Source organism: Zonotrichia albicollis, chromosome 2 (assembly GCF_047830755.1).
Source record: "Zonotrichia albicollis isolate bZonAlb1 chromosome 2, bZonAlb1.hap1, whole genome shotgun sequence".
Classification (NCBI taxonomy): domain Eukaryota; kingdom Metazoa; phylum Chordata; class Aves; order Passeriformes; family Passerellidae; genus Zonotrichia; species Zonotrichia albicollis.
Window position 1 is genome coordinate 104,489,032 of NC_133820.1, and position 8,074 is coordinate 104,497,105.

Genomic DNA, 8,074 nt, shown 5'->3' on the forward strand with positions numbered 1-8,074 from the left:
AGATTTCTCCGGAGCCCCCTCAGACATTTCTCCCAGGTGTTAAAACTGGCGCCAGGGCCAGGCATGTGGAAGAGGCTGGACGCAGTCGTTTTTCACTTAGTCCTAGGGGAGTTAAAAGCACCTGCGACTAAAGAAGGTACACGGAAACATGTTATCTTTGTATATAGTAAGTACAGGTGTACGATTTTTTTTTCCCTTGAAAACATGAAAAGACTGCCTTAGTACCTAGCTGTCCTGTGAGATTATAGTTATTTTTATAGGGAGGAGAAAATAGTCCACGTGGAAATTCATGCTGCAGTCTTTAGTTGCAGCCGTAGGAATGGCAAGTCCGTCGCACAAATGCCCACGCATGTATAAAGGGCCGCCCCCATCATCTTTGCCAGGTGGAAAATGCACACACAGCGTGCCTGCTCTTTTCACGGTCCATGTTAATTTTCCTGACCCTAGTGGCCATCCAAGGCTGGAATAACGCTGCAACTCCCCCAATTACTGTTATTACCACCAGAAGTTTTCTGCAGGAGGAATATGCACCGTGCACAAAGCACCGGTCCTAGGCACTGGGCTAGGATTAGACTTTTTTTTTTCCCATTTCCAATGACTCGTCGTGATAATATGGGTTTGCTGGGGAGATGAGAGTGCCTCTCCACTTCTGACGGCCGAAGGCTCAGCCTGCTTCCAGCCTTTGAGCTCAATCTGAGCGATGCTGTTAACTCGGGTGCCGATGCTTTTGGGAAGACATTATTCTCTCCCAGTCAGCCCTAAGGGGGCAGGGGAGACGGTGCAGGAGCTGACCCACACTTCTCCCGCTGAGAGTTTCCTAAGTTGCCGTATTTGCCATGGCAAAACAAGGGAGCCCCTTGTGATTGCTAAATTATGTATTAAAACTACAACTGGTTGGGATAGGAGGGGAGGGAGAGGGGGGGACAAGGTTACTGCAGAAAGGCACATTTCCACTTGGATGGACAAATGAAGGTATGAGGAGTAAAAACTGCGAGATAAGGATGGCATGGCTTGCAAATTATCCACCCAAGGCCCTAGTGGTATTTTCCCCTGAAATTTGATAGAAAAGCACCTAAAGGCCTCCTTGACAAATAAATGGGTCGAATCGCTGTGGGGCAGTCTTTTCCAGATGAGTCCTATGCATCCTGCCAGCCAGCGGATCCTGTGGGAACACACCCATATCCCTGGGAGCTGGGGATACACACCAGCTTCCCTCCCCCTCACCTTCAGGGAGGAGGCTGAACTTTCCCATCCCTGGTGCAGAGGCAGCTGCTAATCCACATCCTCCCGGGGCCTGTCCCCTCCTGGACTTTTTCCCGGTGTGGGGTTTACCCCCTTTCCCCTGACCCACGGCAAATAAACATAGGATGCCCCTAGAAGCAGCGGAACTACCACGAACACAGCAGCGGGGAGAAGCGCGGGCGGGGAGCAGGGAGCGAGGGAGGATGGGCTGCTGCCTCAGTGCCTCTGGCCCGGGTGCACCCCGCTCACCTGCGGCCAGCGGGTGTCTGTCGACAGGGTGGGAGGAAGGTGTAAAAACCACTTCGAGGGGACAGCCAGGGGCTTTTCTTCCGTGGTGAAGGTAGTGCAAATCCCGATTCACGGGACTGGGAACGAGGTCAAGCACTTTGACGAGTGTCGTTTGACAGGGCTGTGGGGCTGGGGTACTGCAGGCCGGGGCTGCGCCCGGACATGAGAGGTCCTTGGACTTTCCCCTGTGGAAATTGGGGTTGCCGAGAACCAAGAGTCGGGCGGTGGAGGGAGTAGGTGTGGGCGGCCGGGGATGTGGGGTAAACGCTGCAGGGAAGTCAGAGGGGAGGCGGAGAGGAGGTCGCGCCCTGAGAGCAGGACCAGCTCTGCCCGCGGCCCCTGTCGCCCGCCGGGCCCGCGGAGGGGACAGCTACCGGCGAGGGCTTCTCGCAGGCCGGGGGCAGTGACGAGTGCTTCCCCCGGGCACGGCTTCCCCCCCGCCTCCGCGCTGCGAGGTGGGACCGTCTGGGCGGGCTGTGCCTCTCCCCGCACCCGGCTGTGCCTGGGGGGCCGCCCTCGGGGCGGGGGTCCCGGCCTCGGGCCCGGCCGGCGCTGTGCCCTCTGTGCTCGCTGTGCCCGCTGTGCCCTCAGTGCCCGCTGTGCCCCCTGTGCCCGCTGTGCCCTCAGTGCCCTCAATGCCCTCAGTGCCCCCTGTGCCCGCTGTGCCCGCTGTGGCCCCAGTGCCCGCTGTGCCCTCTGTGCCCGCTGTACCCGCTGTGCCCTCTGTGCCTGTTGTGCCCGCTGTGCCCTCAGTGCCCGCTGTGCCCCCTGTGCCCGCTGTGCCCCCTGTGCCCCCTGTGCCCCGCAGAGCGGAGCGGGCAGCGGGCGGCGAGCCGAGCCCCGGAGCGGGCGGCGATCGCCGTCTGCTGGCTGCCGCCGTGCCTCCCTTGCCCTCGGCCCGCGTCGGGGCCGGCGAGCGCCAGCCCGCGCCGAGGCGATGCCTGATCCCTCGCCAGCCCTGTCTGAAACGTGAGGCGGGGAGGGAGTGGGATCGCTTGCAGCTCCTCTGGCACTTCACTCCAAAACCCGCTATCCAGAAGGAAATGCAAAACACTCTCTCGCTACAGGGGTGCCATTACTGGGCCAAAGAGAGCGAACCGGGAGGGAGCAGGAAGGGCAGGCAAAGGAGAGACAAGGAAGCATTTTCCTGCCTCGGTGACTTGGCGACTCGGGGATCAGAGCTTTCAACGTGACCTGCTTGCTACCCAGTCGAGATGGAATGGTTGGAAAAAGGGTGCCTGAATAAAGTCCCGCTTTCTTTTGCAGCGTTAACAACTGTTCTGTGCCATCCTACAGCATCAGTCCCAAATCAGCTACAGGCTCTCTCTGTGTTTTGTTGTCTTTTCTCAGCTTGCTGGGTAAAAGCGTATGGAGAATCTCTGGAGCTTTCGAGTAGGGGCTCACCCTGTGAACGGTACTCACACATATAATTCAAATTTCACAGCTGACCTGCTCTGAAAACCTCAATCAGCTTCTAATTGAAGGGAAAACAAAATATTGCTTCCCTACAGCAGAGCTAACGATTTAATCATTATATCAGACATTATAGCTTTTAATTAGGCTAATGCTGATACTGTATGGAAAGAGATAATTCAACACAGTTCTTGATGAATTCTGTAATTGGGTTAACGGAGGAGCAGTTGGGGGAAGAGACGTCAATATTCAAGCTGCGTCTATAGCCACCAGGTTTATGAATGAAAGGGAAGGGAGAAAAAGAAAAAGGGGGGGGGGGGGAGGAAAGGGCTAAAATTCCCTGACGAGAAATGTCTCCCCCCTTCGCCCAGGAGAGCCGTGCCAACCAACTGCAAGCGTGAGGAGAGTAAGGGCTGTCCGCCTCGGCGCGCCCCGCTCCCGCTCCCGGCCGCCGCTCCCACAGCCCGGACTGCGGCGGCATCAGCGGCACCCGAGAGGCGGCCCCGCCTCGCTGAGGCTCCCGGAGCGGCTCGGGCGGGGGTCAGTGCCTCGCAGGCCGCTTCCCTCTATTTCCACCCCAACACACGGCTCGCCCACCGCCACGCTGGGAGCAGGCGGGTACGGGGCAACCAGGGCCACCAGCACCGAGACTGTCCTGCGGGGGTGCCCCGGGCAAAGTGGCGATCACGGCGGGTGGTACGGGACGGGACCGAAAGGTTTCTGAAGTCCTGATGAGAGCGGGCGGGCTCGGCTCGGCTGCCGGGAGCCGCCTGCCCTGCGGGGCGCGGGTGCTGGGCGGGAGGCGCGACACGGAGCCCAGGGGTGTGCTCAGGGCCAGCCCGCCCCGGGCAAAATCAAAGCGGCCGGAGAGCAGGCGGCTGCTCCATGTAGCTACTGCCATTTATTTATGTATTTATTGTGGCAGATAAAAGGGCGGCTGAAGCCACTTTTCTGAAGGAATTCTGCATCACCGCTGTCTCCACAGTGTCGATAAATTGCCTCTTCCCGAAGAGTTTGTATATCCCAGCCTTTCTATTTTCTCTCCTTCCTTTCTAGTTTTCACTGGCTTTGAAAATAAGCTTTATATTTCCGTCGCGCCTAAAAGAAGTAGTATCGATCTCCCCGCACGTCTGATCTCCGCAGCAGCCGCGGCCGCCCCAAGGCGCCAGCGGGTCCCGGCGGGGCGGGCGGGAGTGCCGGGGGTGTCCGGCATTGCCGAGGGAAAGGCGAGGCACACCTCGCGGGGACGGCGGGACGGTCACACCGCGCCTAAGCAGAGATTTTCTTCCCCCCTTCTTTTCCCGGCAGGACGTTCTGCGTGTCCCCCTGCCTTGGAACGGCCCCGATCATTCCCCCGGAGGGACATTGGAGTCGGTAGAAAAACCAGAATCGTCTCTTTACGAAGTTTTGCCAGCAGGAGCATTTTCTAAAATGTTTGTTTATGCTACTCATCAACTCGACTTCCAGCACAATATTGTTCCGAAAGAAGAATATCCTGTATTGTGATCCACCCTCGTCTAATTTTGTTAGTAACTGCAGTTAAATTGAACAACTAATTGATAACATTCCAATGACACAACTCCCTGTGATTAACAGGCTGAATACACCTTCCAACATTACACAAAACTTGTACTTTTCAAGTCCGTTCAAATTTTAAAATTTCTTTAAAAATTATTATTACTAAGGCACACGCCGGGAATATGTGCTGATCAGATGGCACAGCATCTCGCAGGAGATGGGGGTTTGCACTGTCCTATTTTTCACGGTTTGGGGTTTCTACCTAAAAGAAGAGCCAGACCATTTACTCTTTACAGTCGAGTTATCGAGTGGTCCTTTAGACAAAAATACCTCACATCAAAAAACAAAAAAACCCCCACGAACTGAAAACATACCCAGCAATTTACCTTCAACCAAAAGAAAAATATTAAAAACTAGTTTAGTTTTGTAACTGTAAACTTGTAAAAGAAAAGGAAGAGCAGTGGAGGTGGAGAGTCTGTCGGACAAGAACGACATGCAGAGTTATTACGTAGTTAATCTTTAAAATTGCGCTGCTGAAATGTCAGTCACGGAAAAAGAGATTCTCAAGCCGAAATGCGGCATCCCATTTACAGCAGGGCAACCTGGATGGTTATGGTTATGTCTGTGGCGCGTTGCTCAGAGCACCATAAAGGTAGTGTTTCTGGTTTACATCCCCGTCAGTTATCCCCAAACTGCAAAGGTATCCTTCAGGGCAAGTCAGAATGAATTTGTGTAAAAAAATAAACGAGGAAAGAAAAAACCCTAAATAATATAGTAGCTCCTTTCTTGCAGGCCATCCTGTTATTGTAAATTAGATTAGCTACACAGGCTTCAATATAAACATGACATGAGGTTCACAGGAGAGCAAAAGTATCATCCACTCCAATCTCTCCTTTCATCGAAACATCCCACACAAATTACATCTTCTCATTTAATACACCTTTCAATGAGATTAAAACATCACTTTGACACGGTTTCAAACCTTTTCAGTCGCGCATTCAGTGCTTACTTAGGAAAACAGCAAACAAGGGCAAAACTAGAAACATCTAAATAATCTCAGACGGCTAGTCTGGAAATTAAAGGTACCCAGAGGAAATACACGATCCTCTTGCTCCATCCAGTGCAGCATTCTGGCCATGGGAAGGCAGATAGCGAACCCCAGTGAAGGGAAAAGAAAACCCCAGTTTCTTTCCCACCAAAGGGAGATCCCGGTTACTTGGTCGGTGTTGGGATCCCGTCTTTATTTGCCTTTTTAGAAAAGAGGTGTTTGTTATCTGTTTTTCAGCAAATTTTCACACGGTCCTTAAACGGATGCCCCAGTAGTCATTGTAAAGCGGGATAGTAAACAAACCGCTCCTCACATCTTTAGCAAATATGTAATTTACAGCAAAGACCTGCAAACCTGAAAAAGGTGCTGGAGCGGAGCGGGGATGGGAGGGAGGCAGGTTGTTAATGGACTGTCCTGTTCTAGGAATAACAGCGCTTGCAAAGAGCTGGGGGTACAGTTCAGCTGCATCCACAGCCGGACCCAGCCCGCAGCCGGTGCAGGGCGGCAGCCCCCGCCCCCGGCCGGACCCCTCCTCCCCCGGTGGGAAGCACAGCCCTCACGGGAGATCTTTTCTCGAGGTGGAGATGTCAAGTTTTGCTGCAGGGTCAGCGCAGCCGGGCGGCCACGGCAGGGAGGGGATGGCGTGAGCCCCCGGGCCCGCAGCCGCCGTTCTGCCCCTCCATGGAGCCGGCACCGGGAGCGGCGGGCGAAGACGGGGCGCGCTGGGGCAGCCTGGCTTGTTGGGAACGGCAACTCACTGCCTGCCCGACACTGTGCGTTTGGGGACAGTTTGCAACCACTGTCCCTATCCCCATCCATCCATCCATCCATCCATCCATCCATCCATCCATCCATCCATCCACCCATCCATCCACCCACCCCCCCTTAACAAAGAGGCTTTCAAAACATAACATTTTATGGCAGCCTGTGGAATCAATGCGATAAAAAGGGGTTTTAATGGGTTAATTGACTGGAGCCGCTATCATGTTTAAACACCTGTTTCTGAAAGGAGATTCAGCCAAAACGCGTCCCCTCCCTGATCGATAGATGTACAACCTTGCTGCACTGCCTGTTGATCGACCTCAAATACCACCCTCAATTATGAGAGGGAAAATCCATTTTACCTTTTTATAATGTCCCAATACTTTACAGCAATAGTGAGAAACTACAGCCACTTTGAAGCTGGGGAGGGACAATAAGACCCTGGGTGGACCACGTCAGATAGCGTTAACCTCCGGGCTGGGACTTGGCTTCGAGAGGCTGGGCACAACCTTCCTGTCGAGAGGTCCCGGCTGTCACTTTCACAGAGGAGCAGATCCGGGGATCCCCTTTCCTTGGGAAGATCGAGCCGGCCTCAGCCCGGCCGCAGTAGCAGTGCTGGGAGCCCATGTGAATTCTCTCTCCCAGGGGGAGAGATTAAGCAGGCATTAGTTGTAATAGCTGAGGGCTGCTCTGCCTATTGATTTCCCCTTTTTTTGGCAGTATTAATACAGCCAAGCCCGCCGGTCAGTCACAGCGAAATTGATTCTTTGCCCAAGACACCTTTCACTAAATGGCACCCGCGCACCGACATGTTAATTTTGGAACGTGTGAGCGAAGCGGGCGCTGCGCGCTCGGGAGGCAGCGCCGCCGCCCCTGGCGTCCTCCCCGCCCCAGCCCTGCCGCAGCCCCCTGCCCCTGCCCGGCCGCCGCTTTCCTCCCCCGCCTCGAAACCCAGCGAGGCGTCTTCCCCACAAGGCGGAGGGGGGCAGCCCAAAACGCTGTCACACCACACCCGCACCCCCCCAAATCCGTGTCACAGCCGATAACCCAGTGACTGCAACCGGCTCTTCCCTCCTTGAAGCAAAAGTAACTTGGAAGCCCTCCCCTCGCCGGCTTCCCCTCCTCCATTCCCAAGACAGGGTGAAGACCCCCTCAAAAGTTAGAGGCACACTTACAGTTGCTCTTCCAGCTCCAGCCTCCTCCCAACATATCATCTGAAGGGGCAGCCTTATTGTTATTATTACTTTTTTTTGTTTGTTTTTTTCCCCTCTGCTCTAGCCTAGCTCACACCTTCCTCCGAGCGTGCCCGCAGGTGCAGGGCGGGCAGCGCGATACGGAGCCGGCGGTCTCCTCCTCGCCCCTAGCCCAGCCGCAGCTCCCAGGCGGCTGTGCCCGAGCCACGAGTGCCCGGCGACACACGCACACTCACCATTCGCGCTCTCTCGCTCACTCGCTCTCTCTCTCTCCCCCTCACACACACACGCGCACGCACACACATACACACCGCACGGGAGAGGGGGAGAGAGGGAGATCGGGAGACAGAGAAGAAAATGAAATTTATTATTGATAGAAAAGACTTTAAAGACAATTTCAAGTTATTGTTTCGGTCTGCAGAGAAAAGGAAAAAAAAAGAAAAGGAAAGGAAGAAAAAAAAAGGAGAGGGGCTTTTCTCCCCACCCCAACATAATGAAACGCCTTTTGTGTGGCACCGAACAATACCAAACAAGTATTCTAATAAATAGCCACTTTTTTGTTCCGTCGCGGCAGTGAATAGAATTGAGCAGTTGGTTTGAGAGCAGCTGG

At 54.6% G+C, this 8,074-nt stretch overlaps 1 long non-coding RNA gene across 3 annotated transcripts in view; it reads right to left on the reverse strand.

The window, feature by feature from the left end:
- Positions 1 to 7,694, reverse strand: part of LOC141728262 (uncharacterized) — an 89,918-nt gene extending 82,224 nt beyond the window's left edge. For all 3 annotated transcript variants that reach the window (XR_012579139.1, XR_012579138.1, XR_012579137.1), the window contains exon 1: positions 7,447 to 7,694. This is a non-coding gene — a long non-coding RNA (uncharacterized LOC141728262). The remainder of the gene's footprint in view (positions 1 to 7,446) is intronic.
- Between the last annotated feature and the right edge of the window lie 380 nt (positions 7,695 to 8,074).